The sequence below is a fragment of the Schistocerca nitens genome, chromosome 9 (genome assembly GCF_023898315.1).
Source record: "Schistocerca nitens isolate TAMUIC-IGC-003100 chromosome 9, iqSchNite1.1, whole genome shotgun sequence".
NCBI lineage: Eukaryota > Metazoa > Arthropoda > Insecta > Orthoptera > Acrididae > Schistocerca > Schistocerca nitens.
In genome coordinates, this window is record NC_064622.1 from 55,708,302 (window position 1) to 55,729,203 (window position 20,902).

General features: G+C 44.2%; 1 protein-coding gene across 1 annotated transcript in view; it reads right to left on the reverse strand.

The window, feature by feature from the left end:
- The window catches only part of LOC126203699 (endoglucanase E-4-like), a 390,595-nt gene extending 370,017 nt beyond the window's left edge, over window positions 1–20,578 (reverse strand). Inside the window, exon 1 of the mRNA XM_049938068.1 lies at window positions 20,429–20,578. The gene's annotated coding sequence lies outside the window, so the exon portion shown is untranslated. The remainder of the gene's footprint in view (window positions 1–20,428) is intronic.
- Between the last annotated feature and the right edge of the window lie 324 nt (window positions 20,579–20,902).

The window sequence follows — 20,902 nt, forward strand, 5'->3', positions numbered from 1 at the left end:
TACAAGGGTGTGATCTCTTCTGAACAGCACGTTGCAAGGCATTCCAGATACGCTCAATAATGTTCAAGTCCGAAGAGTTGGGTGGCCAGCGGAAGTGCTTAAAGTCAGAAGAGTGTTCCTGGAGCCACTATGTAGCAATTCTGGGCGTGTAGGGCGTCGCATTGTCCTTCTGGAATTGCCCAAATCCGTCGGAATGCACAATGGCCACGAATGGATGCAGATGATCAGACAGGATGCTTACGTACGTGTCACCTGTCAGAGTCGTATCTAGACGCATCAGGGCTCCCATATCACTCCAACTGCACACGCCCACTACAGAGCCTCCACCAGCTTGAGCAGTTCCCTGCTGACATGCAGGGTCCATGGATTCATGAGGTTATCTCCATACCGGTGCATGTCCATCCGCTCGATAAAATTTGAAACGAGACTCCTCCGACCAGGAACCATGTTACCAGTCATCAACGATCTAATGCCGTGTTGACGGGCTCAAGCGAGGCGTAAAGCTGTGTGTTGTGCCGTCATCAAGAGTACACGAGTGGGCCTTCGGCTCCGAAAGCCCATATCGATGATGTTTCGTTGAATGGTTCGCACGCTGACACTTGTGGATGGCCCAGCATTGAAATCTGCAGCAATTTGCGGAAGGGTTGCTCCTCTGTCACGTTGAACGATTCTCTTCAGTCGTCGTTGGTACTGTTCTTGTAGGATCTTTTTCCGATCGCAGCGCTGTTGGAAATTTGATGTTTTATCGGATTCCTGATATTCACGGAACACTAGTGAAATGCTCGTACGGAAAAATTCCCACGTCATCGCTACCTGCCGCGCGGGATTAGCCGAGCGGTCTCAGGCGCTGCAGTCATAGACTGTGCGGCTCGTCCCGGTGGAGGTTCGAGTCCTTCCTCGGGCAGGGTGTGTGTGTTTGTCCTTAGGATAATTTAGGTTAAGTAGTGTGTAAGCTTTGGGACTGATGACCTTAGCAGTTAAGTCCCATACGATTTCACACGCATTTGAACATCGCTACCTCGGAGATGCTGTGTCCCATCGGTCGTGTGACGACTATAATACCACGTTCAAACTCGCTTAAATCTTTATAACCTGACATTGTAGCAGCAATAACCGATCTGACAACTGCGCAAGACACTTGTTGTTTCACATAGGCGTTGCCGACCGCAGCGCCGTATTCTGCCTGTTTACATATCTCTGTATTTGAATACGCATGTCTATACCAGTTTCTTTGGCGCTTCATTGTATAATGTTTTCCATTGCTGCGGTCGGTCTTTGGCTGCTCGTACCTAAGCGCCTAACGTACGCGTTACCTACTCCGACGCTAACACATGGTAGATTGTGACCAGCTCATTGCGTAATACACTCATCCGACCCTGGAGGCCGCTTGGTTTGTGACGTCACCGGGACGGCCAGAAGGCTGCCTGTTGCACGCTTCCGTGGAGAAGCGAAGCAAACACACACGCTGCGGGACGTAGCGGCGGAGATGGAACCCCGGTGCTGGCCGATATGAAGGACGTACTGAAGGTCGAGTTTAACTGGTTCCAGCTCGTTTGTGGCCCAGCAGGAAAAATGCGAGACACCCAGAACGACTTTGCCTTCCTTCCTCCAATAAATGAATTACGTCCCTGCGAAATGTCCAGACAGATAGTGTGAAATGGAGGAGAGTTAAATCTACGAGGGGTATTCAATAAGCAATGCAACACATTTTTTTTTTTCTGAAAGCAGGTTGGTTTTACTCAGGATTCCAATGCACCCTATTATTCCTAAGCCGTGCTGGTTCTCATCGATCAATCGATCGCTAGATCGCGGTAGCGGATCACGATCTTTGGTGGTTCTCCACTCAAGGAGCTTTGACCGACATGAAGGCTGTAAGAATTGGAGGGCCGAATTGGAAGGAGCACTTTCGTGGCGCGAGGCCGGTTCACCTCCGCTATCGGGAGCTGATAGTAAATGGCTTTTGCAGAGCACAGACCCCATCCCTCGAAGAGGTTGGCTGTGGTGGCGATGGAACTCTGGAAATTTGCCTGTGCCGAGCGTGAGGAGATTTAGAGTGTCAACATCAAATATTTTGGTGGATCTCTTTCTGTGGTTTCTGCGCCTTGTTTTGGTAGAACCGTAGTGCTACAAGTTGTTTCTCCTTCCTGGAAGGTCTACTGTGTTTATCGGGATTCGCTCCGAAAGAACTGATATTTATCTTAATGGAAGCAGCTCCGCCTCCGGCAGCTGAGTGGTCAGCATGACAGACTGTCAATCCTAAGGGCCCGGGTTCGATTCCCGGGAGAGATTCCCTGGGTCGGAGATTTTCTCCGCTCAGGGACTGGGTGTTATGTTGTCCTAATCATCATCATTTCATCCCCACCGACGCGCAAGTCGCCGAAGTGGCGTCAAATCGAAAGACTTGCACCAGGCGAGCGGTAGGCCCTCGTCACACGACTTTTTTTTTTTTTTTTTTTTTTTTTTTTTTTTTTTTTTTTTTTTTTAGAGACGTTAGTCACAACTGTTTGCGAAATGTGTGGATGTTGCATTGTTTGTGTTACAGTGATAGAGGAGGTACATTAATCAGAACTGCCTGTTTAAATTGGTCATATTTGAAGTGGCTTTCCGTGGACCATGTTGAGGGTTGAACTGTGTGTTGTTCTTCCTTTTAAATACAGTAATGTCTAAATTTATCAGAGTGCCTTTCACTGTAATCATTTTAATTAAGCATTTGCAAGACATTTCAGTGGGGTTAATCTAATTTAATGAGAGCTCCTTTTAACTGTACGTATTTTACTTAGGTATTTGTTAAACATTTTGATGGAGTTGCTAGTTGACCCGCCCTGTGATTTTCTATGGTAAATTCTGCTAAAATAAGAATGTACTATTCCACTGTAGTTGTTATGGGCAGCCTGGTAAAGAAAGTTTGACATCTGAGATTCGGTTGCTTAGCTATTTGAAATAGTGGAGTTAACATTAGTAAGAGCTGCCCGACTGCCTAGTGTTTTACGGTAGAACATGTCAGAAGTCAGCGAGTTTGAATTTTCTTCCATTTAAAAGTAATGTGTAATGACTGTTCTTGCTACATAATTAGTACAAGTAACAGTATGGCAATTAATTTGGGGGGGGGGGAGGAAGCACGTAAGTCTTATTGGTTTTTCATTCCTGTAATCAAAGGGCTACCCAGTTGTCAAGTACTTTATTGCTTATCACCATATTCGTTGATTGAGCACATGATTTTTTTGTTGGTTTATTTGTTTGGCAGTTAAATGGAAATATAATGAAATAGCGCCGCCCTTTGCAAAGCAGTGCACTGTTACTAGTTTTCTAAGATTGGTTCTTAGTGTGCTGCAGCTCACCTTGTACGGGACCTGCCCCATCCACCCACCAGCAAACCCGTCGATAGCGAGTTTATACCGCCTACCCTGTCCGTCGGGTTATCCCGCCTGTTGCGGGGCTGAACTGTATCTGCATAACTTCTCGTTCTGAACCTATGTTACGAACAGCGTGACGCACTGCTTATGTTGCTGCTGTTACTAAATCTACTGAAATCATTTAAGATATTATACTTGAAAGTCAATTGAGATATTTTGTAATGATAACGTTTTTCTCGTGCAGTTTCACTGAATGGTCAGAGGAAGTGAATAGAATTGGGGAGAAGAGGAATTTTTGGCACAACCTGACTAAAAGAAGGGTTCGGTTGGGAGGACACGCTCTGAGGCATCGTGGGATCACCAATTTGGTATTGGAGGTACAGAGTGGAGGGTAAAAATCGTAGAGGGAGACCAAGAGATGAATACGCTAAGCGGATTCAGAAGGATGTAGGTTGCAGTAGTTACTCGGAGATGAAGAAGCTTGCACAGGATAGACTAGCAGGGAGAGCTGCATCAAACCAGTCTGTGGAATGAAGACCAAGACAAGAACAACGATGTAGACGTAGATGTAGACTAACTAAAACAAATAGTAGGAAAAGCACATGGTACACTGAGATACGCAGAAAGAATCTTAAGGAAATGTACTTCATCTGCAAAAGAAGTGGTATACAAATCAGTTATTCGACAGATTCCTGAGTATTGCTCTTCAGTATGGGATCCTTACCAGATACGACACGATCTAACGAAGAATGGTGTAACGGCTCCATGTGATCCGCTACATGGCTTGACACAATGGTGTTATACTCAGAACACAGCTGGGTGCCCTTCTGACACTCAGGGAAGAGCAATACGAGATTTATTAATCGGAATTATGTTACATTATCACTCTTAGTATAGTCTGCAAGTGTGAATGCGGGTCGTCTGCTGACGTATGCGTGGGCTGTCTGCTGTGGGTTCTGTGAATGTGGAGCTGCAGTTTAGCCAACCATTGTATTAACTAGAGTTCGACTGCACTGGACCAGAAAGACATAAGTTCCCCGAGCGTTCGCAGATCCCGTTAGGTTGCCAAATAGCGGCTGTGCAGACTCTCTGAGCCCTTCCGGCCACTGCGTGTGGACCCCGGACGAGGGGAGACGGTTAGGCATTGCCTGCTGAGACTCTGGTGAGTAGGCCTATAGACGCTCTGCGTGGTGGCTCCTACAGTCATCTTAGTTAGGAGAGAGAGTCATGTTGGATAAAATTGCTGTTTTTATTTTGTATTACTGATGATGGGCCAGTATATACACTCCTGGAAATTGAAATAAGAACACCGTGAATTCATTGTCCCAGGAAGGGGAAACTTTATTGACACATTCCTGGGGTCAGATACATCACATGATCACACTGACAGAACCACAGGCACATAGACACAGGCAACAGAGCATGCACAATGTCGGCACTAGTACAGTGTATATCCACCTTTCGCAGCAATGCAGGCTGCTGTTCTCCCATGGAGACGATCGTAGAGATGCTGGATGTAGTCCTGTGGAACGGCTTGCCATGCCATTTCCACCTGGCGCCTCAGTTGGACCAGCGTTCGTGCTGGACGTGCAGCCCGCGTGAGACGACGCTTCATCCAGTCCCAAACATGCTCAATGGGGGACAGATCCGGAGATCTTGCTGGCCAGGGTAGTTGACTTACACCTTCTAGAGCACGTTGGGTGGCACGGGATACATGCGGACGTGCATTGTCCTGTTGGAACAGCAAGTTCCCTTGCCGGTCTAGGAATGGTAGAACGATGGGTTCGATGACGGTTTGGATGTACCGTGCACTATTCAGTGTCCCCTCGACGATCACCAGTGGTGTACGGCCAGTGTAGGAGATCGCTCCCCACACCATGATGCCGGGTGTTGGCCCTGTGTCCCTCGGTCGTATGCAGTCCTGATTGTGGCGCTCACCTGCACGGCGCCAAACACGCATACGACCATCATTGGCACCAAGGCAGAAGCGACTCTCATCGCTGAAGACGACACGTCTCCATTCGTCCCTCCATTCACGCCTGTCGCGACACCACTGGAGGCGGGCTGCACGATGTTGGGGCGTGAGCGGAAGACGGCCTAACGGTGTGCGGGACCGTAGCCCAGCTTCATGGAGACGGTTGCGAATGGTCCTCGCCGATACCCCAGGAGCAACAGTGTCCCTAATTTGCTGGGAAGTGGCGGTGCGGTCCCCTACAGCACTGCGTAGGATCCTACGGTCTTGGCGTGCATCCGTGCGTCGCTGCGGTCCGGTCCCAGGTCGACGGGCACGTGCACCTTCCGCCGACCACTGGCGACAACATCGATGTACTGTGGAGACCTCACGCCCCACGTGTTGAGCAATTCGGCGGTACGTCCACCCGGCCTCCCGCATGCCCACTATACGCCCTCGCTCAAAGTCCGTCAACTGCACATACGGTTCACGTCCACGCTGTCGCGGCATGCTACCAGTGTTAAAGACTGCGATGGAGCTCCGTATGCCACGGCAAACTGGCTGACACTGACGGCGGCGGTGCACAAATGCTGCGCAGCTAGCGCCATTCGACGGCCAACACCGCGGTTCCTGGTGTGTCCGCTGTGCCGTGCGTGTGATCATTGCTTGTACAGCCCTCTCGCAGTGTCCGGAGCAAGTATGGTGGGTCTGACACACCGGTGTCAATGGGTTCTTTTTTCCATTTCCAGGAGTGTATTTGTACTGTTAAGTAAAGTGAGTGATCAAGGAGGATTCTTCATGATTTTTATTAAATAAATTTTGTTGTTATATAAAATTCGTAACTTGGTTTCTTACAGCAGCGCCACATTTCCGTTACCATTCCAAGTAAGTTATTCAAACTTTCAACTTAAAGTTAACCAATAAGCAGAAATGTTGTGTAGTGATGTTTGCTCATGCAAACGGTCGTAGGTGTCTTTCATTAAATTTCCACAGGCGCCGTTTTCAAATTGAGGATGCCTGCCGAGGCTTTGCGAAAAGCAAGTATCATGGAAGGGGGTCGTTTAGTCGGCGCGAGCACTTTACGGAGATGCTCAACAAATTCCGGTGACAGACGCTACAAGAGAGTCGCAGTTGTTTGCCGCTGAGATTCCGAGGGAATACGTTAGGGGAAGAGTCGGACAACATACTGCTCCCTCTCACATAAGTCTCGAGAAATGACCACAACGAGAAAATCCGAGTTCTATGTACTGACTTGGCAGAAAATCCTAAGAAATTTTGGTCTTATCTCTAATCGGTAGGTGGATCAAAACAAAATGTCCAGACACTCTGTGACCAAAATGGTACTGAAACAGAGGATGACAGACTAAAGGCCAAAACACTAAAAATCTTTTTCCAAAGCTGTTTCACAGAGGAAGCCTGCACTGTAGTTCATTCTCTAGATTGTCGCACAGATTGCAAAATGGTAGATATCGAAATAGACGACAGAGGGATAGAGAAACAATTAAAATCGCTCAAAAGAGGAAAGGCCGCAAGACCTGATGTGATACCAGTTCGATTTTACACAGAGTACGTGAAGCAACTTGCCCCCCCTTCTTGCAGCGGTGTACCGTAGGTCTCTAGAAGAGCGTAGCGTTCCAAAGGATTGGAAAAGGGCACAGGTCATCCCCGTTTCCAAGAAGGGACGTCGAAGAGATGTGCAGAACTACAGACCTATATCTCTAACGTCTATCAGTTGTAGAATTTTGGAACACGTATTATGTTCGAGTATAATGACTTTCTGGAGACTAGAAATCTACTCTGTAGGAATCAGCATAGGTTTCGAAAAAGACGATCGTGTGAAACCCAGCTCGCGCTATTCGTCCACGAGACGGGTTCACAGGTAGATGCCGCGTTTGTTGACTTCCGCAAGGCGTTCGATACAGTTCCCCACAGTCGTTTAATGAACAAAGTAAGAGCATATGGACTATCAGACCAATTGTGTGATTGGATTGAAGAGTTCCTAGATAACAGAACGCAGCATGTAATTCTCAATGGAGAGAAGTCTTCCGAAGTAAGAGTGATTTCAGGTGTGCCGCAGGGGAGTGTCGTAGGACCGTTGCTATTCACAATATACATAAATGACCTTGTCGATGACATCGGAAGTTCACTGAGGCTTTTTGCGGATGATGCTGTGGTATATCGAGAGGTTGTAACAATGGAAAATTGTACTGAAATGCACGAGGATCTGCAGCGAATTGAAGCATGGTGCAGGGAATGGCAATTGAATCTCAATGTAGACAAGTGTAATGTGCTGCGAATACACAGAAAGAAAGATCCCTTATCATTTAGCTACAATATAGCAGGTCAGCAACTGGGAGCAGTTAATTCCATAAATTATCTGGGAGTAGGCATTAGGAGTGATTTAAAATGAAATGATCATATAAAGTTGATCGTCGGTAAAGCAGATGCCAGACTGAGATTCATTGGAAAAATCCTAAGGAAATGCAATCCGAAAACAAAGGAAGTAGGTTACAGTACGCTTGTTCGCCCACTGCTTGAATACTGCTCAGCAGTGTGGGATCCGTGCCAGATAGGGTTGATAGAAGAGATAGAGAAGATCCAACGGAGAGCAGCGCGCTTCGTTACAGGATCATTTAGTAATCGCGAAAGCGTTACGAAGATGATAGGTAAACTCCAGTGGAAGACTGCAGGAGAGACGCTCAGTAGGTCGGTACGGGCTTTTGTTGATGTGGTGTCACAGCCAGACACCACACGTGCTAGGTGGTAGCTTAAATCGGCCGCGGTCCTGTAGTACATGTCGGACCCGCGTGTCGCCACTGTGTGATCGCAAACCTAGCGCCACCACAAGGCAGGTCTCGAGAGACTGACTCGAACTCATCCCAGTTGTACGGACGACAGAGCTAGCGACTAGACGTACGAAGCCTTTCTCTCTCATTAGCCGAGAGACAGAATAGCCTTCAGCTAAGTTAATGGCTACGAACTAGCAAGGCGCCATTAGCCTTACAGTGATTGTAATTAGAGTCTCACTTGTGTTCACCATAGAGTTGTACAAGAAGACATTAAAGATAAGTATATGAGATGCTCCGTTCTTTTCTTCATAGCATTAATTACGTATCCTGTTCCAGTACTTCACGCCCGTCTGCGTTAGTCTCGCGTGCCCTTTAAGCCACCCCTATCTACAAGGTGTTGGCCCAGCTGCCGACACATCAGTTGAAGTTTCGAGAACATACCTCCACGGAGGAGTCAAGCAGTATATTGCTCCTTCCTACGTATATCTCGCGAAGAGACCATAAGGATAAAATCAGAGACATTAGAACCCACACAGAGGCATACCGACAATCCTTCTTTCCACGAACAATACGAGACTGGAATAGAAGGGAGAATCGATAGAGGTACTCAAGGTACCCTCCGCCACACACCGTCGGGTGGCTTGAGGAGTATGGATGTAGACGTAGATGTAGATGTAGGAACTGGAACTAATACAGAGGTTTACCGACTATCATTCCCCCTAGTCCCGATTCGGAAATGGGACAGGAAAGGGGATGGGGGAATTAGGAAGTGATACCAGAAGTATCCTTCCCCATTGACAGGTGGCTTGTGGAGTGTTGATATAGATGTGGCTTTAAATGCTAATCTTCCTGTTTTTCGTTCCACGGTTATCACCCTCTTGTCTACCCATCAGGTGAAACGTTTTCACTATCACCACTTATGCAGCAGAGTGCAGTGAACTGTATATCTGCCACTGATCAGTTGCTTCGAGCTGGTCGGGTGGAATGGAACTGAGACACAAATACGGAAGCACGGAGAGAGAGGGAGAAACAGACAGACGGCTGCGATTGCTAAAGTGTGCCACAGCGCGGCGCACGCCAGACTTTCCTCGCTAGCGGCCGGTCGCACGTGATGGCCACGAGCACCAGCCCGCAGGTCAGCAACTCTGGCTGAGGGACCACCTGGGGAGCGGCCGCCGCCACTGATGACGTCACGATGCGCGCCGGACTTAACAGTTAGGCACTGTGCGAAGCTGTTGTAGCCCAGTCTTCCGATGCTGGGTGCTTGTTGGAAGTGCACCAATTGCGACCACCAACAGGTGGGTGAAACCACAGTTGCTGCCGCTGGTAGTACCGAGAAACTCATATCCTGCTACCCGGTCGGTTTCCCTAAACTTTGCACCTTCCACTTGTACCTGTTTGGTACCATCCCGGTAGGTTTACTGATCGAACGAAGAAACGAGTGCGGGCCGGGGTGGCCGAGCGGTTCTAGGCGCTACAGTCTGGAACCGCGCCACCGCTACGGTCGCAGGTTCGAATCCTGCCTCGGGCATGGATGTGTGTGATGTCGTTAGGTTAGTTAGGTTTAAGTAGTTCTAAGTTTTAGGAGACTGATGACCTCAGCAGTTAAGTCCCATAGTGCTCAGAGCCATTTGAACCATTTTTGAACAAACGACTCATGGTTCAAATGGCTCTGAGCACTATGGGACTCAACATCTTAGGTCATAAGTCCCCTAGAACTTAGAACTACTTAAACCTAACTAACCTAAGGACATCACACACACCCATGCCCGAGGCAGGATTCGAACCTGCGACCGTAGCAGTCCCGCGGTTCCGGACTGCAGCGCCAGAACCGCTAGACCACCGCGGCCGGCTCAAACGACTCATGCAAGTATTTGAAGGTCAACTGGTATTTTTACACGTCGATAAGATCACAAGGTCAAGTAGATCACAGGTACTGGAAAGCATACAGGTCAATCTCTGGGCTGCCAGCAGCGTGAATACCCAGGAACAACGATGAAGGGCATAGTGCCACGGGCATGGCACAAAGACAACGCAGTCAGCGAATGGAATACAATACTCGTGTTACTTCGGCTAACCAAAGGCAGAATAAACGGGGCACCCTTCGAAACACTAGTCCATATGCTTAAGGAGTGTTTAAAAGATCAGCGCTAGAGTACGCAGCATCGATATGGCTGACACGTGGTACACATTCGGTAAGTGTACTAAGAATAGAGAGACAGATACTCACAATATCGATTAACGGCCACTAACCTACAGACACATGAAGTCTCTTGGCGCATCTGTTGGAAGCCTGAAACTAATCAGGATGAAAGGGTCGAATTCAGTTGCAACAAAATGTTGTGTATATGAAGATGTACGAGGGTCGGTCAAAAAGTAATGCCTCCCTTTTTTTTTCTACTTAAAGAAATTAAGTTAAGTGAAAAATTTGAATTTGGCGCCATTCCTCAAACCTTCTTCTGCAATCCACTGCAGTAGTAACTTTCTGTGTCAACAGGTGGCAGCACAGCAGAAGTTTGTAAGATGGCCGACATCGATGTTCGTTTGAGACAGCGTTGTGTGATTGAATTCTTGAATGCAGAAGGTGAAATGCCCATACGCATTCATGAAAGACTGAAGAAGGTGTATGGTGTTGTGACAGTGGATGTCAGCACTGTTAGACGATGGGTTCGTCGTTGTAAGGAAGCTGAAGGGCAAACACCGTTGACTGACGAAAAGCGGAGCGGCAGGCCGGTGAGTGCAGTGACTCCACACAACATTCAGCAAGTTGATGACATCATTCGTGGTGACCGTCGGGTGACTGCAGATGAAGTGTGTCGCATTATTTCTCTTAGTAAAGGCAGTGTGATCACGATTATTAAACAATTGGGGTACTCAAAAGTTTGTGCACGGTGGGTTCCAAGAATGTTAACCGATCAGAATAAAGAGGCAAGGAAAACAATAGCCTCCCAACACTTGCAGCGCTTCCGTTTGGAGGGAGATGAGTTTCTGAAAAAAATTGTGACCGGGGACGAAACATGGGTGCATTTTTTTGAACCCGAATCAAAGAGGCAGTCAATGGAGTGGCGTCACACAAGCTTGCCGAGGAAGAAAAAATTCAAAACTGTGCGATCGGCAGGGAAAGTTATGGCAACAGTTTTCTGGGATACAGAGGGTGTGATTCTGGTTGATTTTTTGGAGCAGGGATGCACAATAAATTCTGTTCAATACGTCACAACCCTCAAAAAACTTAAAGCACGTCTTCAGCGAGTTCGCCCAACAAAATCAATGGCAGATGTTCTTCTTTTGCATGACAATGCAAGACCACACACCAGTCGTCACACCTCTGACGAGATTGTCAAAATTGGATGGGAAGTTTTGCCTCATCCCCCATACAGCCCTGACCTGGCACCATCAGACTTCCATCTGTTCGGGCCACTAAAAGAAGCTCATCGTGGGATTCATTTTGAAGATGAGGAGGCCGTCAAAACATCCGTGCGTCAATGGCTTAGGAAGCAGAGCTGTGATTTTTACCGTGCTGGGATACATGCCCTTGTTCAAAGATGGACCAAAACTGTAGAGATGGGCGGAGATTACATTGAAAAATGACAAAATGATCCTCAATGTTGTGGTTTTCAATCTATGTAATTGCATTTAAATTTCCTGACAATTAAACGTAGAAAAAAAAATAGGAGGCATTACTTTTTGACTGACCCTCGTATTATCAAAGTTACGGACCACAACTGGAAGAGGATTTCATGGGCACAAGAACACTATGCAAAATTCTCAACACAAGCAGAAGACTAGAAAAAGGAATCGCGTCAACTGACACACAAAAAGATGTAATTCAGACGTTGAACTACCCACGACCATGACATGTATCAATACAACGAACAGGTGGTGGAGACAACTTATCAGCGTCAATAACATTATCATGTATCTACAGGAAGAAGGAGAAGAACAAGAAGAAGGCGATTCAGACGTAAGAGAGTAAAATTACACAAGAAGGCTACAACAATAATCAAGATAGGACTAACTATTCAGCCGGCCAGTGTGGCCGAGCGGTTCTAGGCGCTTCAGTATGGAGCTGCGAGACCGCACCGGTCGCAGGTTGGAATCCTGCCTCGGGCATGGATGTGTGTGATGTCCTTAGGTTAGTTATGTTCAAGTAGTTCTAAGTTCTAAGGGACTGATGACCTCAGAAGTTAAGTCCCATAATGCTCAGAGCCATTTGAACCATTTGAACTAACTATTCAATGAACTGTAAAGCAGCAACATGAATGATATTCTTCTCGCCGGCCGCTGTGGCCGAGCGGTTCTAGTCGCTTCAGTCCGGAATCGCACTGCTGCTACGGTCGCAGGTTCGAATCCTGCCTCGGGCATGGATGTGTGTGATGACCTTAGGTTAGTTAGGTTTAAGTAGTTCTAAGTTCTAGGGGACTGATGACCTCAGATGTTAAGCCCCATGGTGCTCAGAGCCATTTGAACCGTTTTGATATTATTGTCGATGCAGAACAAACACTACACCAACAGCATTAGAATGGCAGAAAAGAATTTTACTCTGTAACCGGCTTCATTCAGACATGTGTGAGAATAGTAAACAAGAGGTTAAAAATTATATCTGAGAGTTTATTAGGCAAAGAACAAATGCCATATCGGTTGAGGGGGGAGGGGCAGGAGTATTTATAATTAAACAAATAATCCACAAACAGAGTATAATAGGGAAAAGTATCTAGTACTTGTTTTATTACAGCATTTGATGATGTTGACAGAAACTGTGGAGAATTATGAGCAAAAGAGGATATCAAAATACAGAACAAAAGTTTTAAACAGACTGTGCAAATACATGACGGTAATTTTAGATATAAATGATACTCTAACACAGCATATGACCAAAAACAAAGAAATTAGACAAATGTGCAGCATTTGATCCACAATTCTCAACAGTTAGATGATGCAACTCGAAAAACTGAAGGAAATTTTTAACTGTGAATTAAAATTAACAGACATTTCCGTTTGAATATCCGGCAACGCCACAATGATGGCGGAGAGCGAAGATGGCCTACAAAGGGAAATACATTTATTACGTAGGATTCGTGGAGAGTACCATTTGACGATTTCAGAAAAGAAGAAGATAAGAATGTGGTTTACGGGAAAGCACCCTGTTTGGACATAAGAAATATTGTGAGAAAATGAAATGCCTACATCCGTCCTTATGATTTTATTTATTTTGTAGCTACCAGTTTCGGCGCTTCAGTGCGCCATCTTCAGGCTTGTATGCATAATACAGTAACGATAACGTTATCAAGTTATCAGTCATGCAACATAAAGACACATTAAAAACAGAATGAGAATCAAGGACAATACAAGTGAATTTACACTAAACATCTGATAAAACGAACATATATATCCGTTTTCATTTAACTAAAGTGTACCATAACGAATTTCTACTCAATCCATTGTACAATTACATTAGTTCTTAACTTAAATAATTATTCCATGATTTTTATTATCCAGTAGGATATACATTATCTGCAAAACCCTGAAATAACTCACTGAAAGACAAAATAACTATAGAAGGTGATAAATGTATGAAGGAGACATACCTCATAAACAAGCAAACGGAAGGAACATGACCTATGTGTCGTGTAAAAATATAAAATGCTGAGTTTTGCACAGTTGAAGAGCATACTTATATCAAATACATAAAATGAATGTCCAAGGCGTGTCAGAGGACCAAATATAAGACCCACCAGAGATCATAACATACGTAGAACACACGAAAAACACTTACAAGAACCTGTTCATGATGAACAACATTCACATGGGAATGCATCCATATATCATGTACTGCCATGAAACAACCACACACGGGGACACTAAGTAACCCGCGAGGATGCAGCGCACCATAAAAGATGAGTCAACAATAAATATACGTGAAATATGAGAAAAGCTTTCTGAAAAACCGCTCAAAGTATGTAAAACGTAAGTGAACACAAAAAATAAAATGAGATCTAAAATAACATATAGTTATGAATAAATGTACTGTAACCAGTACACACCTAGGTCTTTCGATGACATTAAAACTAAAAGACAGTACATCCATGCAGTTAAAATTTCAAACGAAAATACCGGCCATATAAATCGTGTAAAAGACAAGCAACATTATTGACCAGTTAGGAGGCCACAGTACATGCCAAGTACTGTAGCAATGCCATCTAAGCCCAGATGAAGTAGAGTGCTTGCCAAGTTGTGAAACTTTATCGTTTGGTCCACTACTGCAACATTTTGTGGAGTTTTACAACCTACATGCTTTGTTTAGACGAAGCGTATCCATGCAATCTTTATAATTTGATGGCGCTACAATTGGTTTATTTCCATCCGACTTCTCGTTTGTGATCCACTGAGAAATGGCGATAGCTGAATAAACACTCGTTTGCGTGGAGTGAAAAATGTTACATAACTTATCGATTTCTTTCAGTATTAACTTGATATCGATTAATTTTCCATACACACAGAAAGGCCACGAAGTATGTGATGGTTCCGGTCCTCAGAGTCGAACAGTGGGAAGTAAGAGGTACATACACAGAATATTTCTTTTGAACGGTCGCCTTCTTTCAACCATGTCCATGAGACGTCGGTAAGGTTATCGTAACAGTACTACAGAAGTTACATTTTGTTACATACATACTCGTATACCTTGGGCAATAGGTGAACATCTGCTCCCAGCCTCATTACATAATTGGTACATTCGCTACAATACCTAACTCTCGTAATAATAAAGAACAACCGCTCTCAGCCACTAATCGTGATAATATTACAATGCCGATACATTTCGAGCCCTGGGGCTCATCTTCAGGTGCTTTGTTAGTCTACATTAACTTTACATTTCGTTTACTTCGGGGCCTGGCAAGATCACATTGTTGTATTACAAAATGCCACTTTATGAAATGTAAGTTTATAAAATTATGATAAGTCGAAAAGTAACTTACTGGTTTTAGTAGTAGGTGTATGATTCTGGGAAATGTTTATGTAAAAATACACACTTTCTATTCAACAGCACATTTTCAAAAACATTTTGACACTGCATTTTTACAAATACATTATTATTTACAAGTTGCTACATTATTATTTACATAGATATCTTTAATAATACAAATATTTGTAAATGTGGTAAATGTGCCTATATCTTATGGAATGGTTACATTATGAAATACTTTTTCTGTAGGGAAAAATAACAATTCTGTAGGAAAAATACAAGTAGTTCATAATGTAACCATTTCATAAGATATAGGCACATTTACTGTACTCAAAAATATTTGTATTACTAAAGATATCTATGTAAATAATAATTTAACACCTTGTAAATAATATCTGTGTATATGTAAAAATGCAACATCTTCACGGTCGAAACTCTTTGACTTGTTTTGAATTGTGTTCGAAAATATGCTGTGTCAAAATGTTACTGCAAATGTGCTGTTTAATAGAAAGTGTGTATGTGTACGTAAACATTCTCGAGAACCATACACCTACTACTACGAACAGTAAGTTACTTTTCGACTTATCGTAGTTTTATAGACTTATATTTCATAATGTGGCTTTTTGTAACACAACAATGTGATCTTACCAGGCCCAGAACTAAACGAAAGGTAAAGTTGATGTAGCCTGTCAAAGCACTTGAAGATGAGCCCCCAGGGCTCGAAATGCATCGTTCATTTTAATAAAATCATAATTAGTGGCTGAAGCGGTTGTTCTTTTTTATTACAAAAGTAATACAGCGACAGAAGAAACACTGCAGACAATGGATAAAATTAAGGTGTCTATCTCTTGTCGAGTAAGGCGAAATTCATTTCGTGAAACGCGTAAATGGTCCACCTCCGCCACCCTCCAAGACGGACGTGGGCGTTGGATCAGGCGGAACCGCAAGCCAAGCAAAAGGTGCTCTTCGACCTAGCATCTGGCAGATGCACAGGTCCTATAAGACGATTAACAACCTACTGCAGCCAAAACGTTGACCCAAAATTTTGTTCCCGTGTAACTCCGTGTGAAGAATAACACAATTTCTTCTTCAACATATGCTGCTTTATACTTCAGTATTTTATTCTTTAATCACGACTAGCTGGTTTTTCCCATTGTGGCGGTTTTCAAGTGGTACCTGTGGGACATGCATGTAACCTTTCAATAGCAGAGCAAACGTGTTAGAAACATGACGTATGAAGGTGACACATGTATTCGCATGTGATACTTGAAAACGTCAAAAATGATTATTCATGGCCGGCCGAAGTGGCCGAGCGGTTCTAGGCGCTTCAGTCCGGAACCGCGCTGCTGCTACGGTCGCAGGTTCGAATCCTGCCTCGGGCGTGGATGTGTGTGATGTCCGTAGGTTAGTTAGGTTTAAGTAGTTCCAAGTACTAGGGGACTGATGACCTCAGAAATCCCATAGTGCTCAGAGCCATTTGAACCATTTGATCTATTCATGACTGAATAATAGATTAACTTAAGAATAAAGGAGCCTAGGTGCATGAAGAGACGGTGTTACCTCTTTTATGGTTCTTTGAGGCTGCAAAACCGCACAGAAAGCAACTAAATGTACAGCATGTGTATCTGGATTCTCACAGCCAAATATTCAAACTGTTAAAATGACGGACACATTTAGAGCAGGTCTATCTGTCAGTAATACGTTTGTGTGCGCACTGCAGCAACGTTAGAATTTTTATGCGCAAATCACTGCACAAACTCCATACAAGATACGAAATCTGGTGTTCATGCGCCTTTACTTTCTGAAAGTGGTACACATGTGCTCTAACATCATGACCTAGTAGGTAGTGTCGGAAGTTCGCAGGGGTTGACACGTCCCATGTCAATACCACGCAACACAGTGTGCGAATTGCTTAATTATCACGGAAAGCGTGACGTTAACAGTCCAACGATCAGTCGGAGGTTGTTTCGAGCCAGATATAGATGACCGTCACAATAGTACGATAGTTTTACACTGCTAGTATTACGTTAGGAGGAAGCTGACTCTATGAATTTAAATGCGACAGCTATTCGGAAAGTGAGGTCCGATAGGTCGCGAAATGGAAAAGACAGTGAAAATCCGATGAAGCTTTGCACAGATGTGTTAGGCAGTGTCTCTAGTGTTCCTGTCGAAGGCGTCACGTTGCTCTTTTCAGTTCTGAGCACACTGTGAGTACGTAAAGATGCCTAGAAAATAGTGCCTCCTGCCAAATATGGGTGCCCCTGCAAGGTTTTACCTGATTTCATGCAACCCCCAATAACGTATACGTCATGCGTTTCTTTCTTCCAGACAATATTCTCGGACGCACACTGCAGGGGAAATGAGAACACCCCTGCAGCATTTCCGGTGGAAAGTGGTTGATCACCCACCATATGGCCTGGGCTTGGCTCCCTCTGATGTTCACCTCTGCTCACACGAACCGCTAGCTACGAAGACAACAATTTGGCACATACGACGAACTGCAGACCGGCGTAGAGAAGTGGTGGAAAACACGGGCGTCAGCCTTCTAAGACGAAGATATTGAAAAGTTGGTACAAAGCTACGACAAGAGTCTACGACGGAGCGGCGAGAATGTATAGAAGTAGATGGAAGGTGCAGCAAACTGTTGCAAAGAAAACATTTTTGATTTTCACTGTGGTTTCCATTTGGCGACCGATCGGATTTGGTTTCCGAATAGCCTTCGTACCTCTTTGAAATGTCAGATATATCTTTGTGTCCTATTTCTTGCTTTTGAGAAGTAGGTACATTTTTTTTCCTTTCTTCAATTTAAATCCAAATTTGTGGATGATGTCTCCGCCTGGAGAAATGAGCTGCTCGATCCGACGCTAGCTTTGCACTAATTTGTTCTGAACCCATTCCTTACGGCTTCTAAAACTTTTCTTTTGACTGCGTAACACTGGATGGAATATTTTTTAAACAGAACAAATTACAGTATAAAATACTTGTGGGCTTGGTATGTGGGTAAGGCTACTGACTTAACAGGTCGCTGCAGTGACCCATCTGTCACGGGAAGCGGAATTCCCTGGCTAACGGTGAGCTAGTGATCCTTTATGAGTCGTCTTTAGGCATGTTTTTGTCTCTAGCTGTCAGTTCCACTTAGGGGACTGGTTGTCATTTGATAATATATGAGCTGCTGTTGGAACGAGAAGATTGTAGAATGTTGCAGCGTACACTTCGCGCCTTCCAGTGTAGGAGTGTTACATAGACAATGGGGGTGGAAAATGGATGGAACAACATATTAATTATTAAGACATAATTGCAACTGATTTGTCAAACTGCGTGTCATTCGACGTAATGATTCTCAAAACGTTTCGTTCCTTATCAAGTGAAAACCCGACTTGTTTATGATACGTAAGTTCTGCCACGTGTCTGCAATTTTCATGACTGCTTCTTCCTTTCATTGACGCGTTATGTTCCGTAATTTCCATCATGAGGGAGAGCATCCACAAATCTGGAACCAGTCAAGCAATTTATTATCGTGTAGAGGCAGCCACTTCAGTTGGCGGTATAGTACACTTATAATAAAAAAATGACTAGTAGTAATAACAATCTGGATAAAAATTCTTTATACTTCTAGTATTTGTTGTGGTTGTGAATTTCATTCTTAATGTTCACTACAAATACCGTTGGGGAATTGTACTGTAGACGTGTTAGAATTGTTAGGCTTCTGAAGAGGTTTCTGCAACATGATCAACTTTTCATAATTTCTTATTGTATCCTTCTGTAGAGAAGGTTATTCCATATACACCACTGAAAAGATATACCAAGTAAACTACGAATTCCATCTGCAAATCACCACAATGAGAGACATTTATATGTGCAAATCAGGCAAAACTATGTTTTTTGCTGCTGCGTCATTACTATAACAGACGAAGTTACTCATGGTGACAAGAGAAGAAACGAGAGCCAACCATCAGATATTCTGCAAATATTGTACTAAACAATTGGTGCATCAAGAGAGACAAATAGTTATTTGAAACAGAGGAATAGCATATTATACACGAATTTTTTTACTCCATTGAGCGCTTACGAAACTGAGTAGCGCGAATAGCCACAATATTTTGTCATTGGATGCAGAATGTATAAATTTTGACACGTGAAGAGAGATGTCTAAAATTTCGCAAAAATTTGCATAGCAAATTCCAGAAACCGGTTTCAGAGCAGCGTTTACTAGTAGTCTTAAGATGTGTATACATCTTCCCTCGAAGGCTACTGAGAAGAAGTATGTTTCCAAAAGAATGGCATAGCATGAGTCTGTGGAGTCGATCATGTTCGACTATTGCGAAGGACGTTATTGTTATGCTTTAAAAAAAAAATCCTGTCACCGAAGTCCCCTCACTAAATTTCAAGGTCATTTTCACAGCGAACTGAGCCACAACTTGTGTTTTGTGTAGTGATGATTAGGACAATTTAACTAAAACGAGATTACGAGTATGCCCGTGAATCACATAAAAACGTGTAGGTTTCAAAGGCTGCCATTTCAATAGCAGCAGGTAAGAAAGAGCAGAGAAAATCTTAAAACGCGCCGACAGAAGGTGTGTTCGAAGAAGTAGCCTGTCTAAATTATCAAACATGAATGAGACCGGTAGAAAGAAAGCACCTCTCTCACAACGCCAGAGATTTGCTTATGGTGTATTTGACCACAGTTTTTGTGATTTTTAGGCGACAAATAATTCAAACCATCTATTGTCAAAAACAAGTAAGAATATCGGATTTTACCACAAATTTGAACATAATATTTGATAGAAATATAGACACTACAAACTTATTTGGTGACAATCCATTCGATGCATGCAGTTGAGTTGAATGATGTCAACATCTATCAAATGTTCCATTGAAACGCTATGAGAGCAAAATCAGTTTTATTTTCATGTCGCGTTGTCGTGTCATGTGCTAATTTAATGTGAACATCACTCGTGTCTTCAATTTGAACGTGAAATATAATACTCCTAAGAAAGAAAGTCTGGAAAACATCTGATATTTCACATGGTTTGGTTATTAACAAGTACATTTTGTATCAACATAATCACCTTTTACTCTACTCAACGATATAGATACATTGCACTTTAGATAGTTTATTAAGGACTTACTAGCGTGGTGATCAACACAATGAAGCGCGATCATTTTAACGACAAAAATTGAGCTCCCAAAAACCTGGCAACGACGACTGAAAGTCGGAAACGGCTGTTTTATGTGGCAGATAATCTCACCTTCATATTGACATGGCTTTGTCATTAGTATTTTTTTCAGATGATTTACTGAAAGTTGTATTGCTTTCTTTTTTATCATAAGGTTCTATCAGTTCTGTGGCAGCCGCCATCCTACATCCGCCGCTTACCTCGGTGTCGCGTCTGTGCCTCTTACGACTCCAGAAACAGAGCGGCGAGTCCTTCGTTCGAGCACGGAGATGCCTCGCGTATCGGTGATCGCGGGCGCGCGCGCCCTTCTGCGAGCCGACGTGTATACCAAGCTTCCGTTCTCACCGGCTGTTTGCCGACGACTAACGCCAAGCCTGGACCCCGCACAACACAACCCGCCGTGAGACGACGCCAGCGCCTCTGGCGGAAGAGCAGCGCGACACTTCACTCGGCGGCGTCTTTTCCCTCTCGGGCAAGAAAGCCCGAAAGCCTGTTTCCACGACGACCGCACCTTTTTTTGAAGAGGCGGCTGACAGCCGGCTGATGTTAACTGCCGATGAACTATGCACTGTCAAAGTAGGTCCCAGAACCGTGGAAACCCGATAAATCGCATTGCTGAGCGAGTGCAGTACATACTCCAATTTCCACGAAATTTAACTTTAAAGTGTATACAC